The sequence below is a fragment of the Lycorma delicatula genome, chromosome 12 (assembly GCF_047948215.1).
Source record: "Lycorma delicatula isolate Av1 chromosome 12, ASM4794821v1, whole genome shotgun sequence".
NCBI classification, from domain to species: Eukaryota; Metazoa; Arthropoda; class Insecta; order Hemiptera; family Fulgoridae; genus Lycorma; species Lycorma delicatula.
This window is the reverse complement of record NC_134466.1, coordinates 57,666,464-57,693,478: the sequence shown is the minus strand read 5'-3', so window position 1 is coordinate 57,693,478 and position 27,015 is coordinate 57,666,464. Positions and strand designations below refer to the sequence as shown.

At 30.3% G+C, this 27,015-nt stretch overlaps 1 protein-coding gene across 5 annotated transcripts in view; it reads right to left on the bottom strand.

The window, feature by feature from the left end:
* The window catches only part of ctrip (E3 ubiquitin-protein ligase ctrip), a 164,109-nt gene extending 138,484 nt beyond the window's left edge, over nucleotides 1-25,625 (bottom strand). For 3 of the 5 annotated variants that reach the window (XM_075380498.1, XM_075380493.1, XM_075380499.1), the window contains exon 1: nucleotides 25,489-25,625. The gene's annotated coding sequence lies outside the window, so the exon portion shown is untranslated. Of the gene's footprint in view, nucleotides 1-14,481; nucleotides 14,552-24,994; nucleotides 25,014-25,488 lie in introns of those variants that run through there. The other 2 variants (XM_075380496.1, XM_075380497.1) reach the window with 2 other exon arrangements.
* Nucleotides 25,626-27,015: the final 1,390 nt, after the last annotated feature.

Genomic DNA, 27,015 nt, shown 5'->3' with positions numbered 1-27,015 from the left:
ACACGATATGCAACGAATACGTTAGCACATACTGGAATGGATAAATGTTCTGCAGGTTGTTAAACGGTATGGTCAATCGATAAAAAATACTAGAAGAAATGTAACACAACCGACTGAGATGTTACATATCAGTTGAGTTATCTGATGTTGTATGACAACATCATACATCACAGTTGAAGATATATTATGACTTGCCTGAAAGTTATAAAAAATGAGAAATCCTACTCATGAAGATTTAAGGATCTAAAAACAAAGAAAATTTTTGTAATGATAGTACTTTATATATCAAAAATTCCTTTGTGAAACTTGACCAGCTTTTAATACACAAGAGATGACAAGACCAATCGGCCTTCAACAAGCTAAACTAGCAGACAGAAATGTGGTGTTGACGTACTGCGCTCTTCACCTCTCGCCTTAAAAGGAAACTAACAATCATATGCTTACCTATATGTCATACATAATTCCATTAATCCACCTAGTTATTTATTCTATAAAATGAATGATAACAATGAATTGTTACATACTTTTTACACAAAACAATTGTTAATTTAAGTGGAAAAGACATCGACAGATAAGGGTAAGAAATTACATAATTTACTTCGAACTGTGTGTATTTGTACCCATGGACCTGAGGCAGTTCGACTTGTACAATCGATAGATTACAACTTCATTAATGTGGGTGTCGATTCAATCAACCAAATAGTTAGGAAATATAGCAATAAATGAGGCACTAGAAAATGGCCTTATTCATATTTTACAGGCTTGTTGATATAAACACCATTGAACTGCTGTAATCTGATCAATCTAAATATTCTGACCTCAAAAAAAAAACCAAGGTTCAAAAACATTATCTCCTAAGACATTGAAAACAAACAAAAATAGAAATATTTCAGGAGGACCGATTAAAAAGACATGCTATTACCTTTGTTTTCAGGAGGCAGCAATTTAATGACAAGACAACTTGGACTAAACAAAGTATGTAATACATATTTGTAGTAATATTTATAAAAATTATTCTTTCTATTCTACATTAATTTTGTAACAAAATATGTATTATGCACTAAAAGTTTTTTAATAATAATCATCAGAAAAACAAATGTACAAAATCTGTCTGGTTGGTGACACAGAACAAAAAGAAATCCTAGTTTTTCTAGGATTATGTTTATCTGATTAACTAGACAATATTTTGATCTCGTGAATGAAAATTTGCTGTGGAAACGGATATCAAAAAAATATTCATATACACAGCATAGGAAGTAGTGAAATATTACAGGCCAAATGGAACGTCATACAGTTACAGATCTGTTTTCTTTTTCAATATAAATTATTAACTGTATCTAAACTAAAATTAAAAGAAAAACATAATTTTGCTACTACACTATCATTTGTTAAAAACACGATCATTTTTTACGAGCTACTACAGACAAAGTTTAAGCTAATATAAATTTCAAAATGACGTTTTTTTTCAATGAAATTAAGCAATTTTATTTTAAATGAGCAAATATGTGGTTGTAATTTTTCTTGTAACTGAGGATAGGCAGAATTTTCAGACATATTGATTTTTGAACAGTCTCTTATGCACTCGGCAATGAAATGCAAGCTTTTACAAGTCCCAAATTAGAGCATTATGTTTAACTTGCCTGGATATGATAAGTAGCAGAAAAAATTACTTCATTAAGCAAATTGTTTGTTTACGTATAAATCTGTAATAGTGCATTTTTTAACATTTCTGTAGCACTTAACAGCTGAGCAAGGACACACCACCGCTTGTGTTGATTTGTACAGAATATGAAAAAATGACCCTCGCACTCGATCAACATCACCGATGACTGTAAGCTTTTCATGCCACGATTAGCAAAAGGTGTACTGGACGTACAAAAAACGAATATGCAGGTTTTATTTGAGGTGTACATTTATGATTTAAGGCTAGAATTAAAGAGAAAAGAGTTTTAGTTGCATGCATAGCCACAGATTGATTCCCTATCTTTCTTTCCGCTTGACAGTGCTACTAGCAAAGAAGAAAGACTAAACAGAAAACCTTCTGTTTTGCAGTTTGGAATATTCGATTCAATAGTTGCACAGTTCGATGTGTTTTCCATAGAAAGTCTGTGATCCTCTGATTGACAATAACATTTGTCAATGGCAAAATCAGTCTGAAACTACTGGATATCTGTAAAGAGAGGATTACAACCGAGGATATCTGAAGAAAATGTTAACTTATCAGGGGAGTCTTTTCTTTGTGGTCCTATAAAAGTTTTTAGGAAGACCGAATGGGAACTACAGATTACTGGCTGGAATATTTTAAGGAAATGCTTATACATACATCCATAATGTTTACAGCTGTTAACAGGCTTCAAAGCCTGCCAACTATACTGTGTGCCTACTTCGTAATCAAAATGTTGCAGCATGAAGAAAACTTTCTTGATTGTATTGTGTTTACTGATAAGTAACATTTCAACTTTGTAGTAAAGTTAACACACATCATGTCCGTATTGGGAGACGGGGTCCAGAAAACCTCCCATGAACACGAAGGAGGCTCTCAAAAATTAGTTGTTTGTGTGATATCCTGACAGCAAGTTTATGAGCTGTTCTTTTTTGCTTAAGTACACTTCTTTTTAACTGAAATTGCTTATTTGGATATTCTGTGTACATGGCTCTTTCCTCAACTGAAAGATGGATCAGAGAATATTATCTGGTGACAAGACAGTGCACCCCTCACTGGCATAACTCTGTATGTGATCGGTGAATGATGTTTTCCCCAACCCATGGGATTGATCGGCATGGACCTGATGACAGCTTGTTTGGCTGGATGTGTACCTCGTGAAGAAAGGAGCTTAAATAAAACTACCTATTTAAATTATTATAAATGTAGAACAGTTTAAGGGAAAAACTGTAAGAGTTACTGTTCATTTTATTTTTGATTCACTACTGTAAGTCAAAGTTAAGCAATATTAAACACTCCCTCTCTCCCTTTTGCTGTTTAGCTTCTGAAACCACGTAAGGTATTACTTCAGAGAAAAAATGAGGATGATATGAATGTAAATGAAGTGTAGTCGTGGTGTAGTCTTGTACAGTCTCAGGGTTGACCATTACTGAGATGTGTAGTTAATTGAAACCCTACCACCAAAGAACACCGGTATCCAATATTCATATCCATATAAAAATAACTGCCTTTAATAGGATTTGAACCTTAGAACTCACAACTTTGAAAGCTTTAAATTTCTGATATTCTTTATGTAAACCTGTATTACACCTAGCACTAAACTCACTCCAACATATGATCTCATTTCTATTAGAAAATGAGATCTCAGAGAAAATTAAAATCTCTGATAACTTTTAGTTGTTTTGTCTGAAATATGCTTGACTTCTGCTTTATGCTGCCAGACAGCTTCAAAAGTCAGATGTAGATAAATATGAATTCAATCTTTGGAACTTGTTAAAGAGATTAAATCTGAATTTACTGGACATTAACAAGCCATTATGGAAAGCCATCAAAAAAAGAGATGGAATTCCTGAAATCTGTAGGTAGCAAAGCAGTTCCCATTACAAACACCACATCTGCATCAGCTCTTTAGGGCCAGCATCCTCGGCACAGAAAATTAGAATTAGAATTACCTCTTTGCCCGTAGAAAAAAATAACAGGAAACAAGGGTTCATGAATAAGGAAAATGGTTGAGCCGTAATACGAGGCAATCTATTCATTTCGGTTAATCAGGTTGCTTGCCCGATAATAAAATAATTCTTTTAAATAAAACCAGTAATTTAAATTACAATTGTTTTAAGTTGTGAAAATCTTTTAAATTCATCTAGTATAATAATTATGAGTATTAAACAACCGGTCTAAATTTTAAAAATATTGCATTAAGATGTGTACACATATTTTTAATTATCCTGACCCTGTAGAGGAAGAAATCCTCCACCTCCCCTCTGTTCTGAGCCCTTTATTTTTTAATTTATTTTTGGACTTTTTGATATTAAATTTTGTTGGGCTTTACCGGAGGTCATCTCGAAACCTCGGCTTTGACATACTCCAGTCTGCCTCGGCCAGGATGCCACGAGTGACATTCCCATTGGTGTACTACTATTTAATGAACTCAAAACAAAACACATCTCACAAAGTCTTAAATAAGACTGAAAGGACCTAACTAAACAAAGGAATTGAACTACCTACCTGTAAAAGGTAAATGTGAGTTCAACACACAACACCAAACATAAAAATATTTCACGGTACAATAAGAACACACAGTAACATTGAAACAAAACAAATTACAAGAACAAAAACATAATTTATAAAACAAAATATCAACAAAAACAGAATACAAGAGAAATCCAAGGAGAGCTCTAGATGCCCTCAGCAATCCTTTGCTTTGCTAGGTACGCTATAAAACTCCAATATAGCTCATTTGGCCTGGCTCCTCCAGTTTACAGAGATCTAACGCCGACCCGGTAAGATCAAGTTAACAGATGGTCTATGTACACATTAACTTGTACTTTGAGCACTCATAAAGAACATGATAGGTATTGTCCAATTGTCCACATTGAGGACATATCCCTGAATCTACCAGGCCGAATTCTGCAGTCTGTCCCTAAAAACACCACAGCCAGAAAGAAATTGCATCACATATTTATTAGGGTGCACCCAAAAGTCATCCCGCAAACCAACAACATTTGGAGAGAGATCATGCGTATAACACCCACCATCTGTCTCATCCCAACTGGCCTGCCACAAGACACTGCCATGTTGTTAAATTTCTCGAACTTTATCCAAAGTCAACTTACCGGACTCTTCTTAGCAACGTACTGTTGCTGCTTCTAAGTAATCAAATCTATCGATTTCACGCCTGCTATCATCAAGACTGCTTCCCATGAAATAGTATAGTTACCTGTTACTGTTAACAATATTAGGCGTTGAGCCCTTAATAATATGTCCCAATAACTTTTATATTTTAGCCTATCTGCCCTACGAGGCACCACGTATAGCATAAGCTTTGCAAACACCTTTATACAGGATGCTCATGGTCTTTAAGTTAAGACCCCAATCAGGACTGACCACACATCAAATACCAAAAAAGGCATTGCAGGCCCTCTCCACGACGTATTGAAGGTGATTCTTAAATTGCAGTTTCTCATCAAGAAACACCCAAGGTACTTTTGAACCTGAACATACTTTATACGTTGGCTTGCCATCGAAACACAGACATGCCAACTCGCTGCCAAACAGCCTTTGAGAAGCATCATCATGGTCTTTTCCTAGCTAAACGTCATCTTGTGTTGCTGTTCCCACAGCGGCATCCCACTTGGCATCCTGCAAGCCCAAGTGGCTCGGAGTTCAACCTTCCTCCTCTGCACGCTTCCTTTGACCAGCAGGAGCCCATAGTCAGCATAAGCCATGATGCAACACCCACTGGGCAACCTCAGCCACAGGAGAGAACCAAACTCCACCACCCACAATAATGGACCCAACACGCTGCCATCATAGATTATTAAATGCTCCGGAAACATCCAGGAAAACCCCCAGGACATATTCTGTCTTACTGGTTGTTAACACATTCATCACATGGAGTATGGCGTCCTCCCTAACCTTTCCAGGACAAAACTATACTGATTGTCAATCAACAATCTTTGCAAGGTTAACCTCTCATTTATAAGCAGATACAGAACCTTTTCAAAGACCTTGCCAACAACCATAAGTAACATCAGAGGCCTGTATGATAAACTAACAGCAGGATCCTTGTCACCACCTTTAAATAGCAATTTCACAATCCCGTTCTTCCAACACACAGGAAAGTATCCTCCGAACAATTTATTAAATACACGTGTGACAACTCTGAGTGTTATCTTGTTTTCCAATTAATAAGAAGAAAAGTCTAATTGCCAATTTTTATTGCCATACATTGAGATTGTTCCTGTCCAGGATCCAAGACAATAAAAACAAAGACGTTACACAATTAGAACAGAACACACCAGAAGAAAAGTTTTAACTATTGATATGTAGTGAAAATCTTAGTGGGGAATGGTTAAAAATTTTAATCCAGTTAATAGTTAAATGAAAAATCTCAAAGCATATCAATAATAATAATGAATAATTATTTTAGTAATGCAAATGTAATAAATTTTTTAATTTATTAAATTTTGTAAGCAATTTGGTGCATATAAAAATTTAACTTCTCAGAGAGAAGAAAACTGAAATTTTTTTAACTGTAATTATTTTTATCTGAACAAAATTTGTATCAAAGATTTTTACCTACGAAATTTTACTCTTAATAATGGAAATTATTAGAAATAAATAAATTTGGTGCTTACAGTACAATTCTGAAGAATGTTGAACATATTTTATTTCTTTAAAACTATTTTAGACATTATGACTACAGTCATAATGAATACCGTGAAACCAATACGTCTAGCTACATGTCTCAAATTTAAATTACGATTGACAAGAGATTAATTTACAGAACTGTATTTTTAAAAAATGTACAAGCTGTAAAGAAGTGTGGTCTTAAAAGTCAGAAGACGGATGGATATCCTTTTACTATTACTTAAATAAATATATAAAATTTTAAATCGTATATACAAATCCTTTTCATTTAATAATTAAACACAATTCAGTTTTATTTTTACTGAAAACCATTATCACAGACAGAATGATAGATATACTAAAGAGATGAAAGGGAAAAGACGTAGGAGAAAAAATAAAGTAGCTTCAATTCAAACATACAAATAAAAATGTTACAGACCTGAAGAATCCTTATAAGTTATATATGAGTTATACGTCAAAAGAGAACTGATTAAAAGTAAATAAAAAATAATATTTTAGAAATGAAAAGAAACCCTTAAAAGCAACGATTTAATATAACTACAGACAACTAATTTAACATCATACCTAAAAGGGATGCATTGCATTAATGACTACTTCAAACAATGCAAAAATGTACCAAACTTATTAGTCTATAAAAAAATTTAAAGACCATAGAATTTATAATTTTAATACAGTTATAATTCATAATTGTTATATTGGTGTACATGAATTATTATTAACTAACCATGTTTATTATTATTTAATAAGCAGAATCTTTATTAAATTAAATAATGCTCGTTCATTCCTTTACAGTTATCTTATCAAATAATTATTAATAAACAGTTCAAGTTTTGGGCAAAAAATTTGTACATGGACCTAAAATCACTGATAAGGTCGGCCATTCTACTTTTAACTAGTTCCCATCGATGGACAAAGTTCTTAATTTTCATATAACAAAAGTAACTTCCTTTTTAACTACAGTGGCGAACAAATTAATCCGAACACAGTATTTTTAAAAGAAAAAGTATTTAATAGTCAAACTTACTCAAATTTAATAATTTATGTGTACTCCTTTGTTTTTGATTATCTCATTAATTCTCTTTAGCATTGATTCCAGTAAGGTAGAACAATGATTTTTGATTTCTTCATCTCAAAAACAAACCTGTATCACTGAACAAATAAGGTCAGTTTTTGTCCTACAATTCATTTTCCCAAAGTCTTCTGTTTAGTAAGGCCTATAAATTTTCAATGGGATTCAGGTCGTGGAAGTTCCCTGGCCACCACAGTACTCGAATATTTAGGTTTTTGAAGAATTCTTTGCTTTCTTCGATGTGTAACATGGAGCAAGGTCCCATTGAAAAATTAGTTCTGGGTTCTTCTGCATAAGAGGAACTATTTTTCTTTGGCATATGTTAACGTATTGGACCGATTTCATCATCCCATCCGTAGGCATAAGTGCTCCTGGCCCTTCATGTGTAAAACATCCCCAAAACATCTTTTTGGCTGGGTGTTTGGGAGCTTGTTGCAGGTGTGCTAGTGTAGTAGTCTTTCTCATCTGCTGACTTACAAATGTAGGCCATTCTCTTCCCTTAAACAAAGAAATGAGTCTCGTCTGAAAAAATAACTTTTTTCCACTTCTCAATAGTCCATTCTTTATGTTCCTTTGCCCAATGAAGTCTTTTTGTCTTCATAACCTGTGTCAGTAACTGCTTCTTTCTAGGCTTCCAAGCAATCCTTCCCACTGCCAACAATCTTCTACAAACTGTAATATCAGAAACATTGCTCCCACTGGGTCTCAAGTCCCTATTAAGGTCAACAGCTGACAATCCTGGATTAACTTTGCTTTTTCTTATTAGTAATCGATCCTGTGTAGGCGTGGTGGTTTTCTTTTTACATTCACATTTTCATTTTCTCATTGGAGAGATAGAACCTGTTTCCCTAAACCTTTTCACAATTTCATTTAAAGTACCTAACCCCACACTACACTCACTGGCAATCTGTCTTTGAGCCACTTTGTGTGTTGGGACAGAGCAACAATTTTTGACTGCTTTCATGGGGTTATATCCATTATTCATAGAAATGAATAACAAACTTATAACAGAAACTCACAAGGTTACCAAAAACTAATTAACGATGAATTATAAAAGCAAAAAATCCACTAATTCTGTTTGTTGAACTAACAACTAAACCTGAAACATCAAACAGCAAGCAGTCTGCCACAGAATGAAAATTCCCTACAATAAAACAAAAACTGTCTTTGTTCGCTACTGGATATGATAAAAGTTATCTTAAAACTAAGCAGTTCAATATAATATTTAAATATTTATTCAATATGCAATTTAATGATAAAATTAATTTTTTGCAACTAAATAACCTTCTAATAATAACAGTAAAAATTTTACATTTACAAAAATTAGAATGAATGATTTTAAAAAATCTAAATTAAAATGAATGGAATTAAAGTAATTTAACTAAAACTCCAATTTTGCATGGAATTTTTCTTTAACCGATACATTTTCTATGAACTGTTCAAAAAATATTTTGCACCTGTTGTTATTAATATAATTTTTCAGGCAGTATTTTAGGGCAAAAAATTAGCATCTTCAAAGGCTTGCTATCTTATCATCCAGAGGGTACAACCCCTTCAAAAAAGGTTTGTTTCTGCATAGCACTAGCCCGAAGTTAAACAAAAATCATCAAGGAGTTCTTATTGCCCACAGAAGACTTTTTCATCGATTGATCAACTTTTATTATTTGCTTTACCCGTAGTCTAAGTTTTTTTTTCTTCATAGCTATTCTTAAGATTTCTTTTTATTTTGGTTCAGCTGACTTGCACTTCCAATCATCTTCAAATTCACTTGTCGTTCCCACTATTATGGGTATTTCCCTTATCCCTTGTAATCCTGCTGTCCTACATGAAGTTGTTCTCTTTTGTAAACCCTCACCTGACCAAGTTGATATTCAGGACATCACTTTATATCTTAGACTCATGGAAGTAATCTTGGAGGAAAAGGGAGGGGTATTCAGCCACTTTCGTATTAATTGATCCTTGTTCTGAATTCTTCTTTCCTTTTTTATTTTTCATACTAAAACTTCCTTTTACATTAATTGAGCACAGTGATCTTTTTCTTTTACTTGTACTCAATTTTTTTTGTTTAATATTTAGTTTTTAGTAAAATGTTATGCTCACAGGGATGGCTTCCTTTGAAGTTATGAACTTCCTAGAAATAGGTGGTTAATCTTAAATCTTTCCTTTCTCAGATCCCCTTACAGTATATTGGCATTTCCCTTAATTATAGGGTATCAGTACCCAGAAAGTCAATTCTCTTGGTTCCTCAGTCTCTCCCATTTTTTAAAAATTTTCTAACTTTCTTTATTGCAATGTTTCGTTTTCATCTTGTCTCACAACTTCCAAGTGTTCCCTGTCATTCACCACTTTAGATTGTAGTTCATACCTCTGGCTTAATTTTGTTTATGTCCGAGACAAAAAAACTTTGTTTATTAGATATAAATCTTGGACTGTGGTAGGATTCCACCAGAATATTATTATTATAAAACACCAAAATAATAATATTATTATTATTTATAGATTTTCATCAACTGCTTTTGGTTAATTTTGGTTTTACTTTTTTTAGATTTATTTTTATATCTTTATTCTTAACTGCATGCCTCTGTACAGGAAGATTCAGCAAAAATCTGGAGTATGTATTTTATATCTGCTTATAATTGATGTATTAAGTTTTGACAGCAATAGAAATCTCTTTATTACGGATGTATTAAGGGTGAGCTGAAAATGCATTAAAATAAGGATATTCCAAAAACTAACATTTCTTTTACATGAAGCATATCACTACACTAATTGTCATCATTTACCACTATTTATTTCTCTTTTTGATTGTAATAATTATTTTTTTTTATGTCAAACTGACTTGTAGAGCAAATTTTTTCACATCATGGTATTATTGTGACCACCTTGTTTCATCACAGAAACTCAATTGACCGATATTTAAAAAGCTATTTACCTAAACTTTTTATAGGATTAACTTCCTCTAGAATGTCTAGTAATAGTACGTCCTCTAGTACAGATGTTCCACAAACCATAAAAAAAAAATTATTTCCTTTTTACAACAAAAATAGCTTTTAAAAATAGTTATTTTAATAACTATTAAATTAGTCCTCATGTAGAGTCACAAACACCTAAATTTTTTTCCATAATTTAAAAGAATCATTTATTACTTGGGCAGAACTATGCACTTGTGACCCAACTCATAAGAAAGAGTCAATCAAAGATTAAGGCAAAACGTGGAATAAAAATATCACGGATTACAAATAGAGTGATGGAGCTGTAATACAGTTCAACAAGCAAAATATAAACATAAAACCATCATTTCCACAATTTGTTTTTTTATTTACAACTCTGGCTCTTATTTCTTGAAGTAGATTTAAATTAAAGGATTGTTAGCACCTAAATGATGGGACAGATGGGTAATTTATATGTTTGTTGATCAACCTGTACATGAGAACTAAATTTTATAAAATTATTAAAAAAAGTAGCTCATCTAAAAAAAGGAACTTATTTATAAAAAGAAAAGTTGTTTTTAATATAAAAAGAAAGCAATTTTTATTGTTTGTTGAACACTGTGGGCATGAGGACTAAGTTTTATTTAATCTTATTAAAAGATGTAAATAGTTTTTTTTTTTTTTTTAATTTTGGTCAAATGTCTTTCAGTAATGAAACAAGATGAACCCATTAACACCACAAATCCAAAAAAATTAACCCCTATAAGTCTGTAATTAAAACAGAAAATAATTATTATTACAATTAAAATGTTTGTTGTAATGGACTACTTGAAATTACGATAATATCAATATGCTTACATTTCAAAAAGTAAAAAAACACCCAATTAATTTTTGGAACACTTTTAATGCATTTTCAGCATACTCTGAGTAAAACTAATAAAGATGTTTCCAACAATGTGTCAAAATACTCCTAATCAACTAGAAGCCGAGATGAAAAATTCATTAATTTGCTGTATATTAATTTCCTCTTAAATTCCTTGTCTATTCAGATTATTTTTATTATTAGTTTTGATAACAGAGTCTTTTATAATTTTAATTTTTCTGCTGGTTAGTTTTGAGTTTGCCAACTGTTCATTACTTAGTTATTACTAATTATATTGTACCTTTATAGAATAATCTTATAAATTTTTCCTTTCCAGCTATAGCAATATATGAGGTCTGTAATGAGCCTAGTTCTTTTGGCAGCCAAAGTAGCAACAGCGTTAAGTTACTAGTGAACAAAAGGTTATATGAACAGCTGATTTATATTAATTAGATATTAATATTTTTAGTCTATTGTTGCCACGTGAGACGTAAACAAACTTTTTGTGAAATGAGTTTTTGTTGTGCGTTACAAAAATGAGTCATACTAATTATGAGTAATGTAATGTAATCAAGTTTTGTGTTAAACTCTGTGAGAATGCTACTGAAACTTTACAAAATTGAAAAGGGCATACGGAGTGACGCTCTTGTCATCAGCCCAAGTTTTTAGGTGGTTTAAAGCATTTTCAGATGGCCAGAAATCAGTTGCGAATGATCCACGCTCTGTTAACAGCAAAAAGTGACTACAATGTTGAGCGAATCAAGAGACTTGATATGGTACGATGGGTGATTAACTGTTAGAATGATTGCAGAACAATTGAATTTGAGTCATACCACAGTCCATCAAATTTTGACAAACAAATTGGACATGAAAAACATTTGTGCAAAATTGATCCCAAAAAACCTCATTGTTGAACAGAAAAACAACAGGGAAGAAGTGTGCCACGATCTTCTAGGGTGAATTGAAACTGATCCTGATTTTCTAAAAAATGTTATTACTAGTGATGAATCTTGCATATTTGAGTACGATCCAGAAACAAAACACCACAGCAAGGAATGGCGCACTTCAAACACGCCACGTCCCAATAAAGCAAAAATGAACAATAAAAAATCAAAAGCATGCTAATTTGTTTCTTCGATAGTAATTGCATGTCCATAAGGAGTTTTTGTCTACAGCACAGACTGTGTCAAATCAATATGTTAACCGAGAAATTCTTGAAAGACTGCAGAAAAGAGTTGCCCACATGAGCCAGCCATCAGACAACTGGATGCTGCATCATGACAATGCACTTGTCACACTGCACTCTCAGTTAATGAGTTTTTGGCAAAGAAAAACATTCCTGTAGTTCCCAACCACCTTATTCACCTGACTTGTCCCTGCGACTTTTCGTGTTCCCAACTTTAAAAAGATTCCTGAAGGACACCATTTTTGAACAGTAGAAACAAAAAAAAATGTAACCGACCATCTAAAGGATATTGGAGTTTCTGAGTTCCAACACTGCTATGAAGAGTGGGAAAACTGTTTGAAGCGTTGCATGGCTTCCCAAGGGAACTATTCAAAGGCTATGTATAATTGGTACGTAAATAAAAATTTTTCTCAACCAGTCACGTTACTTTATTTACAGACCTCATAAATGCTGCTATAGCTACAGCAGGAAAATGTATACAGGTCAATAAAAAAAAAAGTCTTTTGTATGTTTTGTGCCGTAAGGAAACATTTGAAAATTGTAAATAATCTGAAAAAAATTTTTTTTACTCCACTGTTCCAAAAAATCGAATTTTGTCACATGGACGTCTATGCGCATGTTTGATATTAATTACCCATTACCCAAAAAATGAATTTTTTTTAGCTATATGTTCTTCAGAAAAGGAGTTAATGGGAGTTTTTTATATCTATATTTTCTACATCAATAGGCCTTTAAACCACAAAAAAAAACATTTTTTGCCCATCCCACTCCAATGGTCTGTAGTAACAAAAAATATTTTTTAATTTATAAGAATTTTTTATTTATTTAACTTTTAAATCCATCTTGCACATTAACCATTGCATTTAAAATTAAATTTTTTTTGAATGCGTTTCCCCTCTTTATATTTGCTGAAAAAAATTAACCAAAATTTACACTCCCTAGAAAATTACAACTTTGCTTATTTACAATTATGGCTGTATCTTTTATTTTTTAAATGATTTTAAAGAATTTTTTTTAAATTTATTATTGGCACTTAGGGATTATTTTTTGAAAAATTAATTTTACCTGCATGTTTCCCCTTGGGTATATTTTGTTACACAAAATTTTGTCAATAAAATAGCTTGATAAACCTTTCCTAATGAGGAGCTCCTAAATTTTTAAGCAATTGAAAACAATTTTTTTTAATTTTGATTAATTTAAAATTTTAGTGAACAGTAGATAGTGTAGTGAACAGTACTACAGATAGTAGTGAACAGTGCATTTTATTCATTAAAAAAAGCTCCCTGTTGCATGAGCCCCCAAATTTTAAAAATGTAAAAATTATAAACATATTTTTTGAAAGTGTGATCCTAATATACTAACATTAAAAATTTGGTTATTTATTTATTTTGTTGATCATCTTGGTTTAAAAAATTAAAAGATTCAAACATAATCAAACAAGTAATTTTATATTTAATAAAAAAAAACAATTATTTTAATTCCATACAAATTTATTGTGATACACATTTTTTTTAAATTTATGATGAAGAATAACTGAAAAGCTGGCCAACTAAATGTTTTTTAATTATTTTATCATAAAGATACAAGTAGAGATTAAAATTATTGAATTAAAAAACTAACTGGCTACACCAAAAATGATTTATTGGGGTAGCCAGGAAAGTTATGCAATTCATTGCAATCTTTATTTTACATTGCACATGAAACTGATGTTAAGTAACACCTACTATTGTTTATACATGATTTATTTTGCCCTAAGTCCTTCTTACGGAGTGAAGGGTGGGAAAGATTGTAGCAGTTCTCTATCTGGATTTACACTTGCCTACCATGGACATTGAACCTTTCCATTTTTTCCTTTGTTTTATAGGATCCCCACCTTTGTTTCCTTTTCACCACCAGAGGGATCAAAATTTTCTTCATTCTGTGCACTGGAAGCACATGTTAATTTAAATTTCATTCTTCATAATTTTTTTTCTTATAATTTTATATCATAAATTATTAAATTTGTTAAGCTATTTAACAATTTAAGACCATTAAATTTAACACTAAAGTATGTAAGAAAATTAAGTTTAATTAAAATGAGATAATTTTATGTATTAATTGGTAAATTCTGAAACCTACTCAGTCAATTTCTTCATTTTTTTTTATTGTATTAATAATCCCAATTGCTTTGTCAGCGATCCTGCCAATCCTGTTGGAGAGATAAACATAATTTGAAAATAAGAGGACTGTAAAGAAATTTCTCATAATTATCATTACTGGTTTTTAAATATGTGGCTTACAGGATATAGTATACTTAAATATACATCTGTTTGTTAAATAACAATATCCAGATTTAATTTTTGTTATTTACTACTTACTAGTACTACAATTATTATTGCATACTGTACCAAAGTTGGTTCACTGGTACCTTCCTGTTCCAATGGGAATGGACAGGCAAGTTTCTCGCATGAATCTGTAATTTTCATATTACTTAACACCAAAAAGATGATTAAAAATAATTTTAATATGACATTAGCATTATTATACAAAGTGATTCAGGAGGAAAGGTAAATAATCTGGGAACTGATTCTAGAGCTTGAAGTAGGGAAAAAAATTCATACAAACATAATCCATAAATGCTATGTTAAAGAGTTATGGGTAGCAAAAAATTTTCATTTTTACAAACTCATGACATTTTTCTGCTATTTTGTTCTGTTTTGTTTTTAATAACAAAAATTAATTTATTTTTTATTTTTCATAAGACTTTAATAGATCAATTTTCTTAGAATTAAATCCTCTAAAAGTTTTTATAATAACATTTATACATTTAACAAAGTTATTGAACTCAAACCTAAAAATAAAGGTTTTTTTCACTGAATATTTCTGTTTTACATTGGATATCATGAAAATTACAAGAGATACCGTTCTGGGACCTGTTTTATTTAATTACTCAGCTCAACAAAAATAAAAGACGATCAAGTTTACTCCTAATATATTGCCTTAAAAATTTCAGTATGAGCTCATTTCATCAGGGGAACTGAAATCAGGGTAAAATTTTACGCTGGCTGTGTAACTCAATAACAAAGCATTTTCAAACACATATATGTATATTTTTTTCCTTATTTCAAGCTCTAGAATCAGTTTCCAAATTATTTTTCTTTCCTCATGAATCACCTGTATATTGTACTCAGTTTATTAGTTTAATTATTTATTAATACTAACATACGTTATTTTGTGTCATTTTAGCACAAAGAGGGTCAAAGTCTTAGGTGAAGTATATCTACAAATCTCTTACATTCCAGGTTTCCTAAACAATTAAAATCTGGTCAGCCAAATTTTTTTTATAAATATAACTATCATTATTATTTTAAAAAGTTAAATGTTTCCTTTTCATTACTTCTTTTTTATAATCAGTCAAATTATTTATAAATCTATCCCAATACAAATGTTATGGAGGAAAATATTTTTCAAAAACTACTTCTCTATGTAAATTGATGTCTATAACTGTTTAGTAAATTTTGTGTGCTCAAATTAATTACAATTAAATTTTTTTTGTACTTATTATAAAACAGTTAAAACTATTAACTTTAGTAATTTCCATAATTATAATGTATAATTGAAAAAAATTATTATTTTCATAACAATGTATTATAATAATAATATTTATTAATTTTTAAACCAATAATATAGTTTAAAAAAATAATAACTGTTATAATAACTTTTATTTAATTTATGGACCCAGGAGTTGTCTGTGCCTCTTGCATTTGACCTCATACTTTGATATACATTCCATTCCATATTGAATTTACAACTCATCCTTTCCTGAATGATCTACACGTATTAATGATTAGTACAATCTGTCTCATACGATACCGCACCACAATTATTTGCCATACTTTAACAAATAAAAAGTATAAATCACAAAAAAAAAAAAAAACAGCCACAAGTGATCTCTCTGTTAATATTTCCCTTCATTATCCCAAATTGCTTTGATAATATTCCTTAACAAAACTGATTATCCTTTGAGCTACTTCTAAAACTCTTCTAATGGCCTGAATTAATCTAATCATTATATTTGCTCTTAAATCTTTCCATTTCTCCCTTCTAGTGACCAAATTGAGACAAGCAAAGTAAGATGATTATACTATTTTTAATTATAATTCAAACAATAAAGATGAACTCTTGGGTATGTTGAATGGGTTGTAAAGCTGCTTGTTCTTCTTCAATTATCTTAAAGTTATCTCAAAAATTATTTCTACAAGTATATTTTCTACACTCATGCACATCAGTAAATATTTGTATGGTCATTTCCTTCCACAGCATTCATAACACAGTTTTTCTTTAAAAAAAAAAATCAAATTAGGGGCTCCACCCCATTCTGGTTAAAATAATTTGCTGGCAATGTATTTTAGTGAAATATTTCAGGTAACAAGAGTTAAATAAGAATTCAAACAAGTTTTTTTATATTAGATTTTTTTAGAATTTTCACTAAAGCTTTCAAATATAAAATAACACTGGTACACTGATAAATGTCAGCTATTTTAGATAAAGTCTAATGTAAATAATTAACAAATACACTATTTTATTATTTATGGCAGCCTTAATAGATTACATAAATATTACTATACTGTAAACAAACCATAATTAATCTCATACATTCAAATAAAATTTAACTGCCTGAAAATCATTTAGCAATATTACTTATTAACTAGAGAAGAATTTATTAATTATTTTTGTTTACAATAAAAACACTTGGTTATAACTAATTGATAAAAAAATGCAAAGTTGATATCACATTACAATATTTTAAATAAGACATCATCAAAAGCATTCTATATACAAACATTTTGTAATTATTTATTAATTTCTTTATTCAGGTTACTGTGGCAATTAAATTTTTACATCAATTGCTGCTACTTAAAAAAACAGCCTGAATGGCCTAGGTGTTTCTCCAGGTAAATTGAATTATTACCCAGAAAGGAATCCTCAATCTAAACCATAAGAAAAGTTTCAAATTTTGTTCGATTTTTGCCCCTGAAATATTTTACTAAAGTACCCTACCTCTGAAACATTAAAATACTGCTGGACTAAGTCAAAATACTTTGACAAATGCAAGGAACCAACTTGCATTTGAAATTTCAAGTTTCAAAAGAAATTTGTAGTTTTAAATTCTATTTATTTTTTCTTGTAAATTTTACTTTACCTAAGAATATATCAGAAAAATACATTTTCAGTTATTAAACATAATAAAATATTTCCTCAAAGGATGAACTGCTATTAAACCATAAAAAATACTTTCTCAAAGGATGAAGAATGCTCATTTCCTAATCAAAATGAAAAAGAAAATATGCCAGATAAAAAATTTTTTAAATTAAAATTTTTTTATTAGATTCAGAATAAAAATTTAAATTATCCAAACTTGTAAATTAAAAACAAAAGGTTCAGGTAGATATCAAACCCTTCACCCAAATGGAAAGTCTACTAGTAATATTAATTAGGATCATACAAACTTCTACCATACTTTGTTTTTAACTAGCTTTAATTTGTCAAACTAGTATTTATTTTTTATTAACTTTACTAGCAGACCCGGCAATGCTTCGCTATTACAAGATTTGAGTATATATATACACCCACACGTAATGAGACTGATGTGAAAAAAAATGTTGCTTACCGTTTTAGTCATGTTTAGTGTTGTCTCCTTCAAAGTAGTTCCCCTCTGATTGCACACACTTATTCCAGCGCTTCTGCCATTGATGGTAACATTTCTGGAACTCATCTTCTGTAATATCCTCCAAGACCCTCGTCACAGCTTTTTGGACATCTTGCATTGTTTGAAAATGGTGTCCCTTGACCGCCATTTTGACTCTTGGAAATAGAAAAAAGTCGCACGGAGCGATATCTGGTGAATAAGGTGGCTGTGGTAGTACTGAAATATGTTTTGAGGTTAAAAATTGTTGTACTGACAGAGCAGTATGGGATGGCGCATTATCGTGATGCAGAATCCAATTACTCGTATCAGCAATGTTGGCACGGACACGAAGAACTCGTTTACGAAGTCTTTCTAAAATTTCTTTGTAGAAATATTGGTTAACAGTTTGTCCAGGAGGCACCCACTCTTTATGAACAATTCCCTTGGAATCGAAGATGTACACAAGCATACATTTCACTTTTGACTTTGACATGCGAGCTTTTTTTGGTCTGGGTGATCCCTTTGAGCACCATTGTAAACTTTGGCGTTTTGGCTCTGGATCGTATTGAAAAAACCAACCTTCATCACCAGTGATAACACGGCTCAACAAATCTGGATTGATTTACATTTGATCTAACAGATCGGCTGCCACATTTTTCAGTGTTTCTCGCTGTTGTTGTGTGAGATTTTTGGGGACCATTTTTGCACAAATCTTTCTCATACCAAGATCTTCAGTTAATATTAGACGAACTGTTTCTCGATTGATGTAGAGTTCTTCTGCAATCATTTTCACGGATAATCTTCGATCAGATCGTACGATTTCACATACCCTGGTCAAGTTGACATCTGTCCGTGAGGTTGATGGTCGTCCACTGCGGTCTTCATCTTCAGCATTCGTTCTGTCTTCACTAAAAATTTTATGCCACCGAAAAACTTGAGCTCTTGACATAACCTCCTCTCCAAAAGCCTTCTGAAGCTTACCATAAGTTGTCACGTTTTCACCTGATTTAACGCAAAAAGAAATGGCATACCATTGCGCAATATTTTGCAGTTTCATTTCTGTGACGAGAGACACAAACACGTGTTCACTTATTACAGCACAACTCACGACTGAGCAGTTGCATCAATGTGCCGCTTGGACTAGAAGTAGCTTATAGACCAAGGTCAAAGATAGTGTGCCTACGCAAGCTGCAGGGTTGCCACATCTCGCAAAGAAAAATCAGTCTCATTGCTTTATTGTCGCACCTCGTATATATTAAATGAAACAATTGAAAGTTTAGTAAAACATTAAAAAAATGAACATTACAGAACTTCACAAAATTTAACCTTTCCCCTTTACTTTTCCCCCAATTTTACCCTGTCCCCCTTTTCCTCTAATTCCCCCATTTATCTTTCTCCTTTTCCTTTTTTTCTCCTTTCACCTTTCCATTTCCTTTTCCCCATTTACCCCTTCTTCCCTTTCACTTCTTTTGATTTTTCCCTTTCTCCCTTTGTGCTTGCACATAAATAGTCCAATAGTTTTTTAGTCTATAGTGGACACATATCGGAAACATTGAAATGGAATAGTAAAATATTTAGTATAGCATGTGTTGCTTTCATGTTCAACAGATAGCGCTGTTTAAAAAAAAAAAGAAAGTTTTTTACTTGTCACGGGTGTGACATCTTAGGTACATAAATAGTAGGTATATAAAAACACGCACGTATTCGAATGCAACATTGTGTCAAAATCTCAAAGCAATGGGTGAAGAACTTTCGGAGATTTAATATTTTGAACAAACGAACATTTACATTTTTATTTATATATATTTAAATTAATTTTTTCAGAATTAAATTCTCTACAAAATATGTTTCAAAGGTTTATTTATTAATTGTTAATTTAGTAATCATTTCATTCCAAACTTAAATAGTTGTTTTTGATTAATTTTATTTGAATTTTACATATCTTTTCTCAAAAAATATTAGATATAGTTCTGGGAAAGATTTTTTTCAGATACAATAATTATTTACCATATTAGTGTTCAAAAGATTATACTACCTACTGAGCAAAAATCATGGTGAATATTCTGGCAGCAATTAATTCAAAAACAGAATTTCCTGACCATGTTTATAATTAACTTTTTTTATTTTTAGCTCAAGAATTATCTGCAGAAATAATAGTGTTCTTTTCTGGTGAAAACCTGGATTATTTTAAAATTATATGTTAACTATAAATACCCAGGTATTTTCTTGGTAACTACTTATTAGTGAACTTGGCCGAAGCCATCAGCCAAGTTGAGATAACAGTTTACTACAATAGAAAATATTTAACCTGATTAAATAGTAACGAGTCCTAGCAAGCTAAAAATATAAACAAAGAAACTGAAATACAGAATATCAATAGGAGTAATCCAACCAATGTTATCTTAAAAATTTCAATTCTTGATAAAAAAATATTAAAATTAAATTACATAATGAAATAAGTTATAATAAAAAAATTGTATACTATTTATTTTATAGGATTTAATATTTTAGTAAAATTTATAACTTTAATAGAATTTAATAATTGCAGTAAACTAACCAATGTATATAATAAAAAATCTAAAACACAAGCTAAATAAAATATTAAATTACACACAATTCACATACCTGATTCATCACAGAAATGATTAATAATCAACTCATCAACCATTATTAATTATTTGAACTACTAGACATCTACTGTACAAATACGATAATAATTAGCAAATTATCGTTGCCCAATAAATATAATTTTTATATATATCATAACCTAACTTTATGGGAAAGGATTATCAGAAACCCAACCTATACAATATAAACCTACATAATTTAAACTTCCCTTTTGGTAGATTTCCTTCCTATATTGTGAATTAAGCAAGTATTGAGGTAGTAGTGACAAATAATTTAATATGATATAACTCATGCCATATAAATTTTGATTCCATGTAATGATCAATACAAATAATTTACTTATTTAAACATCTCTAGAATTGCTTCAACAATTAACATACTTAACAATTTCTATCAAGGCTACAAGTACATCAAGGCTTAAGTATCAAGGATACTTAAGACTTGTTTTTAAGTGGTATTAACTGAGATTAACTATCACTAAATGCTAACAGTATGCAATGAAACTAAATACTTGTTATTTAGCTTAGGTGACCTAAACAAATTGATTTATTTTTAATTTGTTTTACTGCTTACGTAGCAATGTAACCTATAAACATAGTTTTACTATTTACACTGCTCCTAAAAGAAAATCAAAATTTTTTGTTTACTTTAAAAAATACAAAAAAATGAAAAATTTAATTTTTTGAGGTATATGGTTTCAACAATTCTAGCAAAATTTATAGTGCATTTATTATAGTGAAATGTAATAAGTAATAGTTTGTTTATAAGAATAAAAAACTACAAAAGTTAGCAAAATCATTTTGTTTTCTGTCAGTTTTTTATCCTTAAAAAAAATCACTTAACATTTTTAATAATTTTTCTAATTCAATTTAAAAAACATTATTTTTTTTTAAATGTTAATTTTTAAAATATTATTTCAATTACTTATATTAGTTACACAATTATATTACTTATATCAGTCTTGTAACATAGTGCAGGGGCAATTTTGTATTTAGGTAATGTCTTCATCAACCAGATTTCACCGAAATGTTTAACTAACATGTAGATTACATGGCTACAGTAAATTTACATACCTTCATTAACTTCACTGAAGCTGAAAGTATTTTAACAACAGAACACAATTATCAAAATTACCTAACTTAATTTTTTATGGTACATAAAAAAAAAATTGCATTTATAATTTTGAAACACAATATAGTAAGATTAGTTTATTTTCCAGGGTAGCACTGAAGACACTGCATTACATAACAGCAGCTGCCAATACATGACTACAGATTCATCAGACATTATATATATATATGTGTGTGTGTGTGTGTGTGTGTGCGCGCGCGCACCAGATGTGTATTTATTAGCTTGGATTGAGTTTCAGCTTCATTTGATAATCACCTAAGCTTCATGTCGGACCAATATTTAGGAAACAAGAATCTCCCAAAAAGTTCCTTTCCCCAAGTCAAGATATATATCAGGTACCCTCATTCTTAGCATGGGTCTGTAGGAGAGGATTGCACCAAAAACACAGTGAAAAACAGTATTAAAAAGGGAAACAAATCTATCCCAAAGCAAGTGCTTCAATGCCCTAGAGGAGTATCTTTTATCGGAAGCAAAATACTGCAAATCAACAATTTCAGTTGATATGTTTTAATATATGTAGCAGCATATTGCTTTACTTTCAAATTATAAGAAGGCCATCTGAGAGCAGGTTATGGTTTCCTTCATGAAAATCCTCATCCATACCCAAAATTGTGGCACATTAAGAATATGATACTTAAACAAAAATTGTTCATATTGGACATAAACATAGTATATATAAGTTATTAATAAAATAAAATTAGTAAATAAATTAAAATGTTAAATACAGTCATATGAAAACAATATTTTAGAACCATTTTAACACGATGTACAGGCAAAATAACTCACATCAGATGGACAATAAAAAAATAAAATTTATATAAAAATGTCTTCCTTATGCCTATAGTACCACAATTTCAAAGGATGCAAGCAACCTAACTAGAGAAACAAGATACTCCTGAAAACTGTACACTACATGGAAGTGCAAGAAAATTAATCGATAAATCATTAACAGTCGGTAGCTCAACTGTCAAAGTAAAGTTAAAGTTGGTCACTACATTACAAGACTACACTTCAGTTATATTCATATGTATCACCCTAATTCATCCTCTGAAGTAATACCTTACGGTCGTTCCGGAGGCTCAACAGAAAAAGAGAGAGAGGGTACAAAAAAGAGAGGTTGTTCTGGTTAGTTTTATAAAGCAGACTTAAAAAAAAGTCATCTACAAGATGTTTGTAATCTGAGAAAGCAAATTTTATAATATAATAAAATAAAATGTTTATCAAAATTTGGATTTAAATATAGGAAAAGAAAAATTACTTAAAATTTACACAAGGTTCAGGCGGTAGTTATAAGAATAAAATATTAAAAGAATGATGAGTTTCAATTTAGAAAGGTACGAGGCAACGAGACTTTGTGGATTAACTTTGTGCAAGAAAGATATTAAAAATTCAATGATAACACTGTCCTTTTGGCAGAAAACAAAAATAAATTAAAAGAAATAATGAATAGCATGAGAGAGAAATTATACAATTTCTCTCCAAATTTAAAAATATTATATAAATCTCTAAGTTATAAAATAGATATGACTAAAACAAAGGAAATGAAATGTGACAGAAAAGAAGTTATAAACAACATTAGTTGGGTGGAAAACAATATAACAGAAATATAATTTAGGTAGTACAGAAGAAGTAATGCAGACATCAAATGCAGATCAGCACAAGCAAGAACTTTCTTGAAGAAAAGAAGTCGGCTTGTACGATTGAAGAATCCTATTTATACTACTTTTATCCAGTGTACCATTTAACTGTAACAAAACATGGACAATAGAAAAAGTAGAAAGAAAAATAAAGAAGCCTTTAAAAAATACTTTGAAAATATTAAGTGGATTGATAAATGCCAAAATAAAATTCTAAGGTGAGTTGGAGAACAGAGAAATTTGTAGCAGAATCCTGCAGATGAACTAGGCCAATCGCCTGGCCAAACAAGATACATCTGGATGTAGTTAATTCTATGATTGATAGGTCTAGAAGGTAAAAACGGATCGTACAATTGGTTAAGTTAACAATTAGCACGGAATAGAAATATATGGAAAACAGAAACAAAAAGGAAACTGATTAAAAGAAAACTGCAGTATACTCTAACAACCTCATTAAGATTTTTAGGAAAATTTAAGAATAAGACTATGTAACCAAAATTCTTCAAAATGAGATTGATATAAATATTAAGTCTCACATTTTTTTAAGGAGAATTTAGAAATATTCTGTAGTAAGTACTTACTAAATAGAATTTACAACACTCAGAAAATTCAAAACAAAACTTACAAAGCTGCAAGCAAAATAAAATACAAATGACATAAATATCAATAAATAATGATATGCACATAAGTCAGAACAAAGTATTACAAAAATACAAATAACCTACAACATTCATTCATGTATGCTTGATGTAAAAACAGTGATGTACCATCATTTTAGCAGGAGCATTTATTGTACTCCATTAATCAACACAAAACACATTTAATGGGCTTTGTTCAGCAATATTGTTTACAAAATAACATATTTCAAAAAATAAAACTTAAAATTTATAAAGGATAAAAAGTTATAATTAGATACAGAGTTATTTCAAAGTTGGAAGAGAAAGCACAATATGTAGGTTCTCTGGTAGTGCATCAATTTCTAAACCAAAGATTCAATTCACTAAAAGCAGACAAGTAGAATACTTACGCACTAATTGCCAACTAAATATGTAAACACAAAATTTAAAACAAAAACAAACAAGTAAATGTTACCCTATCCAATATTTTTTTACTTCCTACTAAACACCTTTCTTGTTCTATTCATGTCTAAGAAGATGTTAAAATTAGTAACTCCAAAATTCTTATACATATTATCTTTTTCCTTTATTGGGTATTAAAAAACCTTACTATATCAAACTATTAAAAAATAAATAAAAGGAATAGCCAGTTCATGTAAAAGTTCCATAGGTAAATTATCACCAAATAATTTTGGTAATTAATGATTGAATTTATAACCAAACCATTAAATAAATAACTTTAAGTAATAAATCATCAATCTACATGTGAAACTAAACGGTATAAAATAATCAAAGAATTTGCAAAACTTATTGAAAACAGAAAAAAATGGGAACTTTCTTAATTTTAATTTATTAATTAAATCAATTTCAAAAAACTTCATTACAGTTAATATTGAAAATTATTGGCTCTGCACAATTGAAACGTCGAATTTGGCATTAATTAGACTTACCGTTAACGGAATAAATATTTTCTTATACACAACAAAAATATACGACCAAATATTAATGATTAAAGAAATATATACAATAGTTTGTCAATAAATACGTCATTAATTATATAGTAAACTTTCGATAGGTGTATGCGACAGCGTTATCTAATGGCCTGGACGGGACAGCTGATTAAAGACTATGCAATTCAGGATGCAACGTTCATGTCCAAGCTCGTCTATTTCTGAACTGAAGCAAGCGTCCATATAAAAAAAATTGTATTTACCACTGAAATAACAAAACTAAACGTCTTTAACACATATACACAAATCTCCGGCACAAATTCACAATTCATCACCCCCCCCCCCCAAAATAAACACACACTAAAAAAAATACTCTTGTTATTTCAGACAAAAGGTACCTCGTCCTCCATTACTGGCCATGAACAAGGAAGGGTTCTATCGTCACTTAAATATACATTACACGTTAAAATTACCGTAAAATAAAGAATTCATACCTTTGATGATTATTGGAATCAAAATCTGTGGTTTATAAATTACTCAAGAGTGAAAATGAGAATACAAATGCATTTTCAAGCCCAAAATAAACAGTCAAGACAGCCACCAACGAGAACGCTCACCTCAGGTCCGCACACTGTCCTTAGTTCACAGATGAATATGAACACAGGGAAACAGGGTTGGCGAAATCAAGGCTATAATTTCCCTCAACTTAAATTTGATTTAAGGTAATACAACAAAGTAGCATTACAGTACAAGTATGTACAAACTCTTACAACTAGTTTTATGAAGGAAAACCAAAGTAAATTATGTTGAGATAACCGCCTCAAATGAAAAAATAATATTACTCATGAAAAAAAAAATTATCTTCCTTAAGTAAAAGAAATCTGTTCTCACAAATTTATTAAAAACGTAAGGCAACTAACCTGTGAAATAAACTTAAGTACAATTTTACAACATACTAGAAATTATCGTTTTTTAATATAAATAGCTAACCTTTAAACACTGAAATGAAGTACGATAAAAATATGTTTATGATAATTAAGACTATTCATAGTATCAGATGAATCCATAATTTTTTTATTCCCTTGAGACTTAATAATACACTAGTCCAGGCACTTATTACACCATTTATGGAGAGGAGTATTTTCAGAAATAATTTATTAGTGACTCAGTGTTGTAAAAAAGTTACATGAACTTCAAGATTTACTAAATTTTGTTTAATAAGCAATAACTATTACTCCTGAACTAAAATTGAGGTTATTTCATCAGCTGATAAATTTAGGTGACCATATTTGTTTTGGAGATAATTTAAAATAATAAACAATACGGATTTATTTTAAAAACTTTTTATACTTACAACTGCTGATAGTTACAGTTATTAAATACCATCTTTTTGTTTGAATAAGAAATTTTTTAACATTCTGTAGCAATAATTTTTAACAATTACTGATCCATTTATGAAAAATCTTTGAAAAAAAACACAAAATAATTTTCTACTAACAATTTTTTTTTTTATTTATATAAAAATCAGACATGAACTACACAATTAGATCATTAAATTTTAATTTTTTAAATATCTCTTTTATTCTGTATTACAAGATGATAAAAGGAAAATAAGTAATTATTAACACCATTACATAATTAGCTGATATGTCAAATGGATTTTATTCTAATATTAGAAGTGAAATAGAATACATTTTTATCTGCTCGAGAGCAAACTAACATTATTAATTTATTTATTTCTTCATAAGAAGATGAAACATACATTAAATTAATTTTTTTTTCAAATTCTGTCTTTTTTACCAATAAAACAAATAATGTCCTCCAAAGATAAATATTCAATATATTTAATGTTCAAAAGTAAAAGAGTAACAATTAAAACAGAAAAATTTGAAATGCACTAATTTGCTAAAAATATAAACAGAACATAATTTTCACTAAAATATATGATACAGGTTAATGGCAGCCCTCCACATTATTCAAAGATTCAGCATAATATCCAGAACAAAATAAAAAACCTGCCA